This window comes from Eptatretus burgeri, chromosome 7 (genome assembly GCF_056783735.1).
Source record: "Eptatretus burgeri isolate ZD-2024b chromosome 7, Ebu_testis_v1, whole genome shotgun sequence".
Classification (NCBI taxonomy): domain Eukaryota; kingdom Metazoa; phylum Chordata; class Myxini; order Myxiniformes; family Myxinidae; genus Eptatretus; species Eptatretus burgeri.
In genome coordinates this window covers 108,899,723-108,916,756 of record NC_140967.1, presented here as the reverse complement: position 1 = coordinate 108,916,756, position 17,034 = coordinate 108,899,723, and the positions used below count along the sequence as shown (strand labels likewise).

The 17,034-nt window shown below is 39.5% G+C and overlaps 1 protein-coding gene across 1 annotated transcript in view; it reads left to right on the top strand.

The window, feature by feature from the left end:
* PIEZO2 (piezo type mechanosensitive ion channel component 2) overlaps nucleotides 1-17,034 on the top strand; it is a 343,960-nt gene that overhangs the window by 56,109 nt on the left and 270,817 nt on the right. The window lies entirely within an intron of this gene.

The window sequence follows — 17,034 nt, the reverse complement described above, 5'->3', positions numbered from 1 at the left end:
TTGAGAGCACGCTGAAAAACACTGCCATACGTCGTTGTACGTGGGCTTTAAACGTTGTACTTTTTGGTTGTCCTCAAATTTTTTCATGCTTGAAATTTCACGACGTATGCCGGCGTATGACTCACACGTTCCGCTACGCTGGCTACAAGTTGTATGCACGGTCTGCGATCGTTGACAGACGTCAACACATGCTACTTGTAAGTTAATCATAAGTTGAGACACGCCGAGGTAATGTTTAGCGTACCCGAAACTTATTTCTAACCTATGATTAACGTGTTGTTGGCACGTTACGCGATCGTTGCCACACATCGACAGACGTTACTTTTAAGTTACTCATAGGCTGAAAGACGTCGGTATAATGGATCGTCCTTGCGTCAGCGTCCACGGCCACGGCCAGGACACTTATTTGCAGCATTCTTCAAACTTTTCTTCGGCATGACGAGGATGTTCACACTTCGATGTCTAGCTTGGCTATGATTCCAATTGTCCATCGGCAGCGTCTATTTAAAATAGTCGAGTTTGAGCGTTTTAACACGTTCAGAAGAAACGCTTCAAATTTCAAAACCCCAGCGTCAAAAAACAAAGGCGAGTGACAGCAATTTAAATCGTTCATTGTAAACAATGAAAATAGCTGAGTGGTACCGTTCAAAAGTCGTTGAGTGTAAAAAAAACCCAATTGTTGAGCGCAAGCGTCTACTTTCAATAGTGGAGATGCAGCCATTTAAATCGTTGAGTTTATCATTTAAATCGTTAAATCGTTAAACGTAAGGACGATCCATCATAACCCACACCCTCCCCCTCACACTCACGTACTACTGCCAACATGAACAAACTACTACTAATACTAATACTAATACTAATACTGATACTGATACTGATACTGATACTGTTACTGCTGACATGGACATCGACTCAAAAAGGACTCGAAAACACTGTTGGGTTCCCCTTTTATGAGCAGCATTTTTATATACCAATTCCCAAAAGCGCTGGGAACACGTCTTTATATGGCAGTTGTAAGCTAGAAACACGTCATTTTTTTTTTTTTGTCGACCGGAAGACGTCATTGGAATACGTCTACATACGTCGATGTGTGTTGGGACTACATAAAGAATTGGTTCAAAGCACATCAAACACAAGTTAGAAATAAGTTTCGCGTAAAAAAGACATTACCGCGACGTGTTTCGACTTATAAGTAGCCTTTGTGGACGTGTGTAAGCATCCACATATCGTGTGTAAAACTTCTCCCCATCGCATGCGGAACGTGTGTCATACACCGCGTACGTCGTAAAATTTTGAACATGTTTAAAATTTCTTGACGTACTCTACTTACTATGACGTATGATAGCGTAATTTAGCGTTGTACTCACGTATACCAAACTTACTTATACCGTATTTGACGTGCCCCAACGTTTTAGACACATTTTTCTTAGGTCGGCATATGCTGGCAAGATCGCCAAGGTGTGACCGCGATGTTGACACTTCCATTTCTACGGCAGTTATGATTCGAATCGTTGTGCGTCAGCCTTTTAATAGGCTACGTCACGACATCGTCGGCGATGCGTGCAATGCGCTATGCCTAAGTTAGACTATCGTTGGGCATAGGTTGTGTCGGCCGACAACAGGTTCAGCATTCGTTGGTATAAGTTATCTATAACACAACGAAACGTTCTGTGTCCGTTACCAATGCGTTATACATAAGACCAAGTCGCTATGAATACGTCTGAATCTTTAAAAAAAACATCAAAAGTTCAACGTAAGCCAGCGTTTTACATACATTTTAATACGTTGCCATCGCTGGCGTTGCCAGGTGTAGACTGTGGGACAGATCATGACCTCCTTGTGGCAAAGCCACGAGTCAAACTGAGAAAGGTGAAAAAAAAAAATCCGACCAGATATGGACCTGGAAAACATGTATAAGCTAGTGCAATAAAGTAAAAAATCGTTCTGCAGAGCCAGACTTGGTTGACAGAACGCCAGGCAAATTGTGGCAAGAGGTTGAAGACATTGTAAAAGAAGAGGCCAAAAACAACATCCCAAAAGCAAGCAGAAAGAAGAAGGCTAAATGGCTGTCAGAAGAAGCAATAAATATTACAGACAAAAGAAGAGAAATGAAAACCAAAGGCACATTAAGAAGGGACATGAAGTGTCAAAATGCTGACTTCTTAAGACAAGCTAGGAAAGACAAAGAAGGGTCTTTCAAAGAGTCGTGCAAAGAGATAGAAAGTGACAACAGAGTGGGGAAAACAAGACAACTTAAAAAAACAAAAAACATCAGAGATCACAGGAAGGTTTAGTTCTGGAATTTGGGTCCGTAAGAGTAGAACAGTGAAAGACGTGACAGAAGAAATACAGGTGAAAGATAGATGGAAGGACGATACGGAAACTCGATACAAACGAGATAGCAACATGATTACAACCTTCAAATGAAGTGAACATGAGCAAAAAACAATAGTGATAGAATGTTAAGTACGTGGAGCCCAGAAAGCGCTGGTAAAAGAAAAACAAAAAACCCAAAAAACACCAGGTGCCAACAAATTCCAAAAGAACTCTTTTTATTTAGGTAGTTGGAGAGTAATCAAAGTTTCAACAGGTATCTGTGCGCAGATCTGAAGCAGGATTGTACGGCCTGATTGGAAGCAGTCAGTCTACATAACATTGCCAAAGAAAGAGAATGTTCAAATAACTGAACCATTGCCTTGATTGCTAATAAGATACTACTACCACTGCAAGATACGACATTGCTCACAAGATACTACTAAAGATCATTCAACACAGAATAGAAGACTTCATGAAGCAAGAACTGCCTGTTGAGCAAGCACGTTTCAAAAGAGGAAGAGGTACGAGAGATCAAATCGCAAATATCAGGTAGATCATGGAAATGGCAAGGGAATATCCAAGGAAGGTGTGGCATTTCTGTTTTATAGATTAGAGCAAAGCTTTAGATTGTGCTCATCATGAAGTGATGTGTATTATGCTGAGAGAAATGGGGATGTTGGAGAACCTGATACGTCTGATAAGCCTGTACACTAAAAAAAACTGCAGCAAGAACAGAGTACGGAGAGACTGAATGGTTTAGAATACGGGACTTCGAAATGGTGTATGAATCGGCTTCCTGTTCGTTTGTTGAAATCGCAGCTCCTTGTTTCCACCTCATAAAGATGAGTTTTCGAACGGAATTTGTCCTGTTTTATGTCGTCGTGTCTTGTACAGGTGTTGCTGTTGTGTCCCGTCCAATATTATTCATGTTAATTTGTTCGTTGTTTTTTTCATTTCATTCCGTTTCGCATTGTTCAAAGATTGACGAGGCCTATCCTTGGATAGAAAGTGTGAAAATTATTTGTCTTTATGGTCCTCGTTTTTCTTTCCTCTTGCCACATATCTTGCTTCGAACGCCTCATCATTATCCGATTTGCTTTCCTCGCTTCAAAAAATCAAAACAAACAAAAAGCTTCACTTTTCACTCCATAACGGTTCTCATTTCTACTTCCTTCTGCTTCTGGTTCCACATTTTCCCCCACACCTCACACACACACACACACACACACACACACACACACACACACACACACACACACACACACACACACACACACACATACACACACACACACACACACACACACACACACACACACACACACACACACACACACAATCCTTCCTCCACACCCCATACACACAACCATTCCCCCACACTCCACACAAAAAACATTTCCTCACACCTCAAATACTCAAACGCCTCCTCCCCTATATCTAACTGTCTCGGCTATAACCTGACAGATCTCTCAATCTATGCCGCTGCCGATAAACCACATATCATCTGTTTAACAGAACCCTTCCTTCCACAGGCCATTCCTGATTCCTAAGTGTTTCTCCCTGGTTATTGTCTCCTCCAATTTCATCGGCCTGAACCATGCTCCAGTAGTGGAATTGCACTTTACTTCAATAACTTAATTTCTCAATGTCTGTACTGATATTACACCTCCCATTCCCCAGTAGTACTTTTGGCCACGACTTCCACGACTGGTTAAAAAACACACACGCACACGAACGGATGCTACTCCATCACCAATTTTGCAAAATGCAGGATAATTATTTATGTTGTGGTCCCAGAACGAAACATATATAGATATATATATATATATATATATATATATATATATATATATATATATATATATATATGTATATGTATATATATATATATATATATATATATATATATATATATATATATATATATATATATGTATATATGTATATGTATATATATATATGTATATATATATATATATATATATATATATATATATATATATATATATATATATATATATATATATATATATATATATATATATATATATATATATATATATATATATATATGTATATATGTATATGTATATATATATATATATATATATATATATATATATATATATATATATATATATATATATATATATATATATATATATATGTATATATATATGTATATATATATATATATATATATATATATATATATATATATATATATATATGTATATATATATATATATATATATATATATATATATATATATATATATATATATATATATATATATATATATATATATATATATATATATATATATATATATATATATATATATATATATATATATATATACATATACATATATATATATATATATATATCTATATATGTATATATATATATATATATATATATACATATATATATGTATATATATATATGTATATATATATATATATATATATATATATATATATATATATATATATATATATATATATATATATATATATATATAAATATATATTAGTAATTCCCGGCGTTGCTCGGGCTTTCTTGCAAATTTCCTGAATAGCTGTTAGCGGTTAGGGTTAGCGGTTAGGGTTAGCTGTTCATGTTAGGGTTAGGGTTAGCTGTTAGGGTTAGTGTTAGGGCAGCTAACCCAAACCCTAACCCTAACAGCTTGGCGTAGCGGAGGTAAACAGCGCCCGGGGCAAAGTGGAAATTTGCGTCCCCTGTAGGCCTTAAACTTGAGTGGATTTGAATGGAAAATCCCATAAGGGATATCGATTTATCGATTTTTTTCGAATATCGGAAGTGTTATGGAAAAAATTTATAGCCAATGACCAAAGTTGGACCAAAAGCCATAATCGTACCGAATTTGAATGGAATCAGTTGGAGTTTGTGAAAATGCATCAAAACGAATTTTGAGGGGCCTCTTAAGGAAGACAATAATATCATTAGTATATGTGCCAAATCTTGTTTCATTTCATGCAGTAACAAAAATCTGATGGTGGAACAAAGAAAGGGGCGTGTCGAAATATATATTTATATATATATATATATATACATATATATATATATATATATATATATATATATATATATATATATATATCATCTGACATAACCCCCACTCCCCCTCCCCTCCCCTCCCAAACATGAGTAATAGTAAATACCATCATTTTAAACTTACCCTGTGCATCGAGAAGCCCCACATATGACTTTCCCATCAGTGCGAAAGGCCCAGTCACACCTTGACGTTTTAGCCAGCTTATGCCGATTTTTGGAAAATTTGTCTAAAACGCTGGTACACGTCGAATACGTTATGGGTAACTTTTGATAACATTGAGAGCACACTGAAAAACACTGCCATACGTCGTTGTACGTTGGCTTTAAACGTTGTACTTTTCGGTTGTCCTCAAATTTTCCATGCTTGAAATTTTAAGACTTATGCCAGCATATGACTCACACGTTCCGCATAACGCTGGCCATAAGTTGTAGGCACGTCACGCGATCGTTGACACACGTCGACACACGTTACTTGTGAGTTACTCATAAGTGGAAACATGTCGAGGTAATGGTTAGCGTACCCGAAACTTATTTCTAACCTATGAGTTACGTGTTGTACTCACGTTACGCGATCGGTGACACACATCGACACACGTTACTTGAAAGGTGCTCATAAGTCGAAACACATCAAGGTAATGGTTAGCGTCAATGTTCCAGACTCCCTGTTTTTTTTTTTTGTTTTTTTTTTTCTTCCTTCCTTCGGTATGATGGTGATTTTGACACTTTGATTTCTAGTGCGGTTATAACATAATATAATTAATAGGCTGCCGCTCAACGATTTAAATCATAACCGCACTTTACACTGAACACCGTCATACCGAAGAGAAAAAAAAAAACCGGGAGTCTGGAACACTGACGCTAACCATTATCTTGACGTGTTTCGACTTATGAGCACCTTACAAGTAACGTGTGTCGATGTGTGTCAACGATCGCATAACGTGCGTACAACTTATTCCCATCGCATGCGGATCGTGTGTCATACGGCAAGTACGTCGTAAAATTTTCAACATGTTCAAAATTACAAGACGTACTCCACTTACTACGACGTATGATAGCGTACTTTAGCGTTCTAGTCACGCATACCAAACTTACCCATACCGTATTCGACGTGCGCCAGCGTTTTAGACGCATTTTTCAGAGGTCGGCATATGCTGGCAAGATCGCCAAGGTGTGACTGCGATGTTGACACTTCCATTTCTGCGGTGGTTATGATTTGAATCGATGTTCGGCAGCCTTTTCATAACCTACGCCACGTCATCGTCGGCGATGCGTGCAGCGCGCTATGCCTAAGTAAGACTATCGTTGGGCATCGGTTGTGAAGGCCGACAACAGGTTCAGCATTCGTTGGTATAAGTTATCTATAACACAACGACACGTTCTGTGTCCATTACTAATACGTAATGCATAAGACCAAGTCGTTATGATTACGTCCGAATCTTTAAAAAAAAACATCAAAAGTTCAACGTAAGCCAGCGTTTTACATACATTTTAATACTTGCCATTGCTGGCTAAAACGTCAAGGTGTGACTGGGCCTTAAGAAGCATGAAGGTTTGGTTAGAATTGGCCCATCTATGAAACCTTCGGCCTTTTACGGGCCCATATCGTTGGGATTTTTTTGCTGGACGGACTGTAATATTGCAAATTCTTGGAAGAATTGATCAGGAAGTTCTCGAATTATTTTGTTGTGCAGAAGCACACCCCTTTCCAGCTGGTACGTTCACAAGTATTTTCAGCTTCTTAAAAAAAAAAAAAAAAATATATATATATATATATATATATATATATATATATATATATATATATATATATATATATCTTTTTGTCGTTCCATCCCATCCTTATCTGGGAGGCATGGAAAATATCCAGGCAGCTCCTATTGACTTTGTTACAGGTCGTTTCTCTGCATGTGTCCTGAGCAATCTGGGGTGGATTACGTCATTTTAAAAATGGCGTGTTGGACAAGGGGTTGGATGGGTGTATTCTCTTCCCTGATTTGTTACCTCGGCCACCGAAGGTGGACGGATGTTATTCATTCTGTATGGTGAGTACATCATGAGGAAATATAACTTGGATGGCAATCGGAAGAGCGCACACCACCGCCAGGCTGAACAGTTTATAATTTGTATCCCATTGATAGGCCGATCTGGATCCAGACATGAACCAAAATCAAATCAGCTTGTTCTCATCAGCTACTCAACTCATCCACATAATTTTTGTCATTACCCATCCAAAACCCTTTTAAATATCGCACTACATAGCGTTTTTGGTCTTATCTCTTAATTATGAAGAATAACTTAAAAAATAAATTACAAAATCTCATATCCGGATCTGCCGCAAAATCGAATCGATTTGTCCTTTTCATCCACCCAACCTGTCCACCAAGTTTGATCTGAATCTGTCCATAACTTTTTGAGATATCCTGCTCACAGACAGACAATCAGGGGCGAAACCATAATCTCCATCCACCTTTAGTGGTGGTATCATCTTCAATTAGAATGATGTTGCAGTATCGGCAGGACCTGAGAATGTAAGAATGTTTTCCGAAGGGGACAATCGTCAGTGCGATAAGTTGGGGACAGGGATGGACAGTGAAGGGAAGAGAAGACTTCTGATCTCCACTCTTAGCAACTGTAACCCAGCAAGCTCTCTGGTCAGCGACAGGTGTGGCCATGCAGTAATGCAAGGCACAGGTGGGTACAGCCTCCATTGTTCCTTGAGCAGTCGTTTTGTGCTGGGGGACATTGTGGAAGCACAGTCGTGATGGTGTGAAATTCAGGCAGTTGTAGAAGTAAATGTTCTCCCAGCTACTTGTTCAGTGTTGCAGAAATCACCCTTTTTTCTTGCCAGTTTGGATAATACAGATATCCTGAGAAGCCCATGAGGCTTATGGGGTGTTGAAGGTCCTTCCAGTATCTTGTAGGTTGTGGTTTTTTTTTGCCTATACAGAGCTGTCAGTTTCCCATACACCACCCAAATAAAGGTATGCGTCAGAAGAACGTGTCACATGGTTGTAGCAAGATTGCCCATCGTGCGGGTACTCTGCTGGTAGTAACAATTGTATGAAGATGTCTTGACCTCTAACCTCTATGATGCATGAAGATGTATGACCTCAAAGATTGTTTAAGACCCTCAACACCCCTTGAGAGTCCTTAGATTCAGAAGAATGTGTTTGACCCTTTAGAACCCTTTGACCCTTTAGAACCTTTTTGAACCATAAGACCCCCAAGAACCTATCGACCCCTAAACCCATTAAGCCCCTGTAAACACTTTAGACGCACTTGGACATTTACATCCTTTAGACCCCTTCCACCCCAATGTACGTTGAGACCATTTAAGAACCCCAATACCATTGAAGATCTCCAACACCATTTAGCACCCCTATGATCCCCTAACACCACATAAGAATCCCAAAGCCTGTGGACCCTCGATAGCCTGTTAGACCCTTTAGAGCCATAAGACCCCCCTTGATCCCCAAGACCCGATAGACCATTAAGAACCCTTTAGACCCTGTACACCCTGTTAGACACCTAAAATCCTTTAGACCCCTTTTACCTTTAAGATCCTTTCGACACTTTATGTGCTCTTCACCCTTTAGAGTTTAGACCTTTTATACCCTTTAGACCCTTATACCCTTTACACCTTCCCACCCCTTAAGTCCCTTTTCTCCCTTTAAACCCCTTTGACCTTAACATCCTTTAGACCACTTGTACCATTCAGACATATTGGACAAGCGAGATATCTTATAGACTGCTTGGACCCTTGGCCATTTGGAGCTTTCGACCTTGAGACCACTTCAACCTTTTAAAATTAGATAGTGCACTGTTGATTCCTTCAGTTGTCTTTAGACTCCTTAGACATTTACATCCTTTGGACATTAGTCTTTTTGGGCCCTTTCGACCCTTTAGACCCTAACTACTATCACGACGTACCATTTAGACCTTTAGATCCTTTAGATAATCGAGAACCTTTTTCGATGCACACCAAACAAACATTGATAGCATTCTTGCGAAAAACAGACTATACTTTTTTCATCAAGTGATGCACAAACTCTACACACCCAGAGGGTAAGACCTGCTAGTAATGATAACGATCATGACAACAAATTGGTCTTATTAATGATGAAAATATTTTTATAAATAAAACCATGATGATTGGAAGTAAAATGATTGTCATGAATGCAATGGCTTATTATTTATGGATAATTACCGTTACTGGGATATTATTATTATTATTATTATTATTCTTCGGGGACCAAGCCATATCAGGTTGGTACCCTATTGATTTTATTATGTTTATTATTATTAGCCCATCCCCCACGCAGCGGAAGACAGGGTTTTGCAATCGTGTATATGTCCGTGTGTCCAAGCTGTAGCTTTTATAACATTTGAGCTTTTGTCATTAAATTTTCAACAAAGCTTTATTATGAGAATTTGAATAAGACAAATTAAGAATTTGGTCAATAGGTCAAAGTTAACAATTGGCATATGAAAGAAGAAGTCCGAATACAAAGCGGACGGCTTTGCATTTTCAGATGCCTTCTCGTTGTATCTTATTTTTCTGCCGTGGTGGACAATTTTTCATGTTTATTCCCTTTTAAATTGATTTTTTTTTCTGCAACCGCTTGTCTGATTGACACATTTTTCACAATCAGAGCAACGACTCGTGTAGAATTTTCTTATGTTATTTATGATGTCATAGGTCATGTGGTGTGGAAACCATGTCGGAAAAAAGGAAAAACTTTGGACCTCTTTGTCTCCGAACCGCTCCAAGGAAAAATTGACACTTGGCACATGTCATGTGCTCCCCATGGGGAATAAGTGTTGTTAACCATGACATCATCGGTGCCCTCATGATGACGTCATAATTCGATACGTGGAACACTTTATCTGATCAGTATGATAATTTTTTATGGTGATCTATGGATACATCCTATGGGGGAATTAAAGCGACTAGTGCGTGCCCGTACGTGCGTGGCCATACCTGCATGGCCGTACCTGCAAAAAAAAACAAACATTTCAAACCATGTGCCAGAAATAACAACCACACAGGCCGTTCCTTTGCTCTCGCGTGCCCGTAAGTGCGTGGCCGTACGTGCGTGGCTGTACGTGAAAAAAAAAACTTTCAAACAATTACACAGGCCGTTCCTTCGCTCTCGCGTGCCCGTACGTGCGTGGCCATATGTGCATGGCCGTACGTGCAAAAAAAATATAGAAAAAATAATAACTTTCAAACAACCACACAGGCCGTTCCTTCGCTCTCGCGTGCCCGTAAGTGCGTGGCCATACGTGCGTGGCTGTACGTGGAAAAAAAAACTTTTAAACAACTACACAGGCCGTTCCTTCGCTCTCGCGTGCCCGTACGTGCGTGGCCGTATGTGCATGGCCGTACATGCAAAAAAATATAGAAAAAATAATAACTTTCAAACAACTACACAGGCCGTTCCTTCGATCTTGCGTGCCCGTACGTGCGTGGCCGTACGTGCAAAAAAAAAAAAAATCATAATAATAACTTTCAAACAACCACACAGGCCGTTCCCTCACTCTCGTAAATGACGACTGGATCGGGGAATTGTGTTTATCTATAAATGCACATAAGAAATCGAGAAATTATTAGAATACAGTAAGTCATCACTATCCAGAAGTCCGTATGTTGTAACCCATAATGGGGAACGCGGCTGAGGATCTCTTCCCCAATGGCCACGCCTGCGCAGCAACGTGTCCCGTCATCGGTAAATAAATGGCGCCCTTTCCCCATCGGCCACACCTACTACGCAGCAACGTGTCCTGTCATTGGTTTGGCAAATAAATGGCCATAACTTGGGAACCACTTGTCCGATTAATATCAAACCTTGAAAAGGCACATACTCAGGTCCCCAGCAATATGCTGTACCTGGTAAGTTTCAATGAGATCGGACCAGTCGTAGTCGAGAAACAGCGGTCACAGACACACACACACACACACACACACACACACACACACACACACACACACACACACACACACATACACACACACACACACACACACACACACACACACACACACACACACAGATTGCTGGAATTATAGATAGATGACGTCATCGGTTGCTTGGTTCGGCAACCCTATTTATTTATTTTAAAAAATTCTTAAAAATGCTGTTCTCCGAAACAGCTGAACTGATCGAGGCTCAACTTTACAGGTATGGTCACCTAATAATGAGGAACAAAAAGTTCTCCACCTATGATGACAGGTCACATGGTCTGGCAGCTATGATTTTTTGAAGAATAAACCTTTAAAAATCTCCTTCTCCACAACGGCTTCACAAATTGAGAGAAAACTTCACACACATGTTCCTCAAGCCTTGAGGATACCAGGGTGTTCACAAATAATTTATGTCACATGATCTGGCAGCCATATTGGATTGAATGAAAATCTTTCAAAATATATTTCTCGTGAGCCGCTTCATCAATCGACGTGAAACTTCAAAATTATGATCCAGTATTCATGCGGAATATGTTTTAAATCTCAACCTGTTCGGACGCATGGACTTGCAGCAAGAAATATTTAATTATTTGAATTATTTATTTATTTATTTATTTATTTATTTGAATAAGGCTCACTTGGCTGTGCCTGGATGGGTTTGAGGGTTGAGGAGTCGCAGCTGAAATGTGAATCCTATCCAGGTTCCTCCTGATGACTTCATCTTTGCTTTTTTCTTGTTTGGGTTCCTTCTCATTACTCCCATGCAGTATTTGGTCTCCCATTTGATTTGAATTTAATTTTTTTGAATCCCATTCTGAGTTCAATCTAATAAAGAGGACGTCTTGGGTCAGGTGTCCTATTAAAGCGGGGTTGTATTGAAGCAGATTAAAGCAGGGTTGTATTGAAGCGGGACATCTTGGTACCCGGTCATCACTGCCAGAAGTTATAAAGTGTCAGTTTTCGTTTTGATGATTATTAAAGAACTGTGTAAATAAACGTATTTATATTCCTAAAAATATGAGAGATGAGAAAGTGGACACTTTGAGCAATGATCATCATTGAGCAATCAATGATCGATTGATTAATTTAAAGGGTTTTTAAACCTTTATTGTCCCCACACTTAAAAAATAATAATAATAATAGGGGCAATGACCCTGGGCTCAGCTGGTAGAACTAGCAAACCACTGGTAGGCGTAGATGACCCCCAAAATGTGTAAATTAGCCGATGGTTTGAACAAACTTGTGAAATCACCATGCGGCGATGATTCCTACCAAGTGACATCTCAATCGGGTGAATACTTTTTGAGAGAAGTCAAAAATAGTGATCCTGGAATGGTAATGATCTTTGACCTTTAAGTTGGCCGACGTAATATGTAATTTTTTGATGGGATTTGGAAGGCATCAGGAAGCCTTGGTCCTCAGAAATTCCACAAAGTTTAGTGAAAGTAGGACTGAGTCTTAACATCACTGGTGATGAAGGTTGTGGTTAAGTTTCCTCAAAATCGTGTGTGTCGTTTCGGAGAAGAAAGCAAATACCTATCTTGGGGGGGGGGGGTGTCAAGATGTCCTGCTTAAAACCCCACACACCCTGATGTTTTTTAAAATGCCGTGAACAAACTTTAGTCCATCACGGATGACGAAGGTTGTCGTCATGTTTCATCAAAATTGCGTGTGTTGTTTCAGAGAAGAAAGCAAATACCTCTCTTGGGCGGGGGGGGTGTCAATAACCCTCCCTTAGACCCTCATGGACCCCGATTTATTTATTATTATTACTTTTTTAAATTCCGTTAAATAACTTTAGTCCATCATGGGTGATGAAGGTTGTCATCTTGTTTCATCAAAATTGTGTGTGTAGTTTCGGAGAAGAAGATCCGAGTATTTACATACTGACTCACTCACTCACTTACTCACTTACGGACGCCGTGCGATACTAATACCTCTCCTGAACTTCATTCCAGGTGAGCTGAAAATGGAGGGTGATTGTAATCACCTGTCTTGTGCAGAAATTCACCAAACTTGGTAGTTATGATCACAACATGGCATTTATTTATTCGTGTGCAGCCTAATGCTGCTTGGCTGCATCATTTTCTGAGGGAGTGGCTGTGCTGCTGTGCCCCAGTTACCAGCTCGCTGGTACTCATTTTCCCGACCTCAGAAGGATGACAGGCTGAGTCAACCCGCCCGGTGCTAATTCAACAGGTAGACAGAGGCTTGAACTCAAGACCCTGGGATCTTTAAGTTCGTCGCTTTAACCGTTAAGCCAACATAAGACAAGACGACACATGACATGAAGGTGCGACAACAGTATCATTTTGGCCCCAGCCCTGGTACCCAGGGGTGGTGTAAAAAGGTAAATACCAAAAAATGCCACTACGGGCACATTCTAAACATTATCTTAAATGAAAGTTTGTATATGCAAATAAATATTGGGGAACGCATGAAATATGTTCCGATTTTTTGGGGATTTTGACCCCTAGTTCATGCCTTTGGGGTCAAAACAGACAAAAAATAATTACTCAAAATTTGATATTGGGTCTTTCCTGGGAGACGTTTTTGCCATCTTTCAACTTTGCTTGAGGTGAGAAGCGTAGGGATTTGCGATGGCGTGCCATCAACTTCACTCTCCTTTACTTTTGCACAGGAGTTGATTGAAAAGTCCAGGATTAGTCATTTATTACATTGATTTGAGTCAACCACGGAGAGTAAAGCTTATTTATACTGTTTGAAATGAAAGACATTATATTTGATAGTGGAAAGTCTCCTTTTTTTTTTCCTTTATAACATCAACGCAAAAAAACAAAAATGTGTGCACTCACAAAGGATTATGAAGCAGTTTTCTTTGCAATTGATTGAATACATTTTATGAAAAGTTTAAATGCTCAAGAGATAAAATTACTTCGCGAGTGGAACATTTAACAGATTATGGTATATACTTTTATTTTTGGGACAATTTGTTTACATCAATGCCATATGGCTTCAACATAGTCAATTTAATTTCGCCGCAAACGCTCTGTAACACGCGTGAACCGGCACATGAGAGCACGAGTTGACAACACTTAAGGGCTTGTCTCGTTACGTCATTATCATCATCATCATCATCATACTAAAATACCCAATTCGGTGTCTGTCTCTGGTCGATGCATTTGGTTATTAGTTATTCAATCTCAACCAATTTTACATTTTCAGACATTACTTTCAGTCTTTTATGTTCCTCAAAGGGGAACCCAAACGCTCAGACAACCTCAATGCTAATGTACCACTTGATATCCTACAAAATAGATATGATGTGTTTTTTTTTTCCCAATTTATAAAGTCGATAATTTTGCGATTAAAGGAAGAAATCTTCTCTTCTTCATGATTTACCGTGACGTCACACCATGTTGGTGAGCGCAACTTCTGTATTGTTACATCGCGCTACTATTTAACTGAAACGGCGAATAATTTTTGGATTTCTACAAATATGCTGAGTCGATGCTTCTACAAATATGCTTGGTGGTTGAAGTAATACAATCCGAGATGGTTTCATGCTCCACCAATGGCCAAAAAGTCCCAAAGTTTGCCCAAAAATGGACGAAGTTTGTCCAAAATACACGAATGCAGACCGGGCCTACAAAATGTTCACTTTTGTGTTCCTAACATGTTACAAGCACTGTGATGAAACAACAGAGATGGCTCGATATTGTGGTTATCCGCCATGATTGAGAGGGGATGCCATCCCCACGATTAAGTGGAAGAAACAGCCGTCGCTCCAAACTGTAACACCATCTCTACCCAGATACCGGGACATGTACACGGACAATGTGAACGATCAATCAAACACTTGTTGCCATTGCCTGGCAGTTACCACAAGAGCACCTGAATATAATTATCTTTTATCAACACAAATTTCTACAAATCAAACGTATCATCATCTACTCCTCTGAGAGGATTTGACCGAGGATGCTAAAACTTTCAGGACACTAAAACTAAAACATTCAAACTCCTTACACCCCTCCTCCACCATCATCACCCCCACAATCCATCCATCCATTGGGACCATACTCTGTGCAGAGCGTTGGTGCTGCTTAAGCAGTCTTCTCGGCTATTGGGCACAATCCTGGATGGATCGCCACTCCGACACAGGATACCAGCATTCTGATACCAATTTTGCCGACCTCGGAAGGATGACGGGCAGAGTCAACCCCCACCTGGTATTAATTCATCAGCCGAGAGGGATTTGAACTCAGGATCCGAGGATCTCAAACCCACCACCCGAACCATCAAGCCAACACCAGGCATACCCCCACGATACCTACCACCATCACACCCCTCGCCCCTCTACAATCCCCATCTACTGGGAATGGACATCGACACTTCACCGATATGATGGTGGGTCACATTCGGGACACAAATGGCGTCCGGGAAAAGTATTAAACGGGACGATCCCATAACATACAATTTGCTTAGTCAGCCTGCAACAGTGGGACGAAGCATTTGTTAGCTATCTTGTCTGAGTGTGCCTGGGCAGTGTCAGCTGTCGGGCGATGACGGGTATTTCTGCTCGATTAACATATATAAACCGATTTATCAATTAATACAAAATCCCTTGCTTAAAAATCAAACCCTACCGAGCTGAAGTGATCATGTGACCAACGTGTTCATCTTCACAAACACATCCACCTTCCTCCTCTGAATTGCTCGCACGAGGCTCGAAACGATCTGGCTCCACAATTCCCCCCCAAAAGCGTATCCATCACCAATTTTTTTCTCCAACAGTTTCTTCAAAATCCCACTGATCAGTTTCAACATTCTGAGACCCATCAGTGTGTTGCTGATGACCGTGGCATCAGTATCGGAATCCGAGCTCGACCTGCACCGTGTGTCGATGTAAAACCGCCGTTCGGATCAAGGTGAGTTCATCGTGTGATATCACTGGCGAAATCGAAAATCGACATTCGAGGGATTTTTTTTTTCGACACTTTGTGATTGGTTTAAAGAAAATTCAATTTTTTCGATCCTCGTGGAGATCTCTAAGTCTGACTCACGTTGTTGTTCTTCATCTTCTTCTTGTGGACTTTTTTGTTTCACAACCTACAGTTTTCATCGAAACTTCCTGAAACTTGGCGTATATATATATATATATATATATATATATATATATATATATATATATATATATATATATATATATATATATATATATATATATATATATATGTAAAAATTCCCTGCGCAGACAGTAACGATCTCTGATTTTGAAAATTCCTCCAAGAAAAAAAGTTATGACGTCAAAATTTCTCCGCTAATGGGAATCGCCTAAAAAATTATCTCCGAAACTAGGCAAGGTTTTTGAATTCTGTTTGTGGGAATCGAACAGGGCATTAGCAGAGATGAATTACCGCACATATGATACATCACGATGACGTCATATCAATTTATTTGACGTCATTCCTATTTTTTGACATTTTTTGTTTCACAACCCAGAGTTTTCATCGGATCTTCGTGAAACTTGCCATGTATATGCAGAAAGCCCACGCGCAGGCAGTAACCATCTCCGATTTTGGAAATTCTTCCAAGAAAAAAAGTTGACGTCATAATATCGCCGCTAATGGAAATCGCCTGTACCATTATCTCCAAAACTAGGCAAGCTGTTTGAATTTTGGTTGTGGGAATCAAGCCGGGCATTAGCACA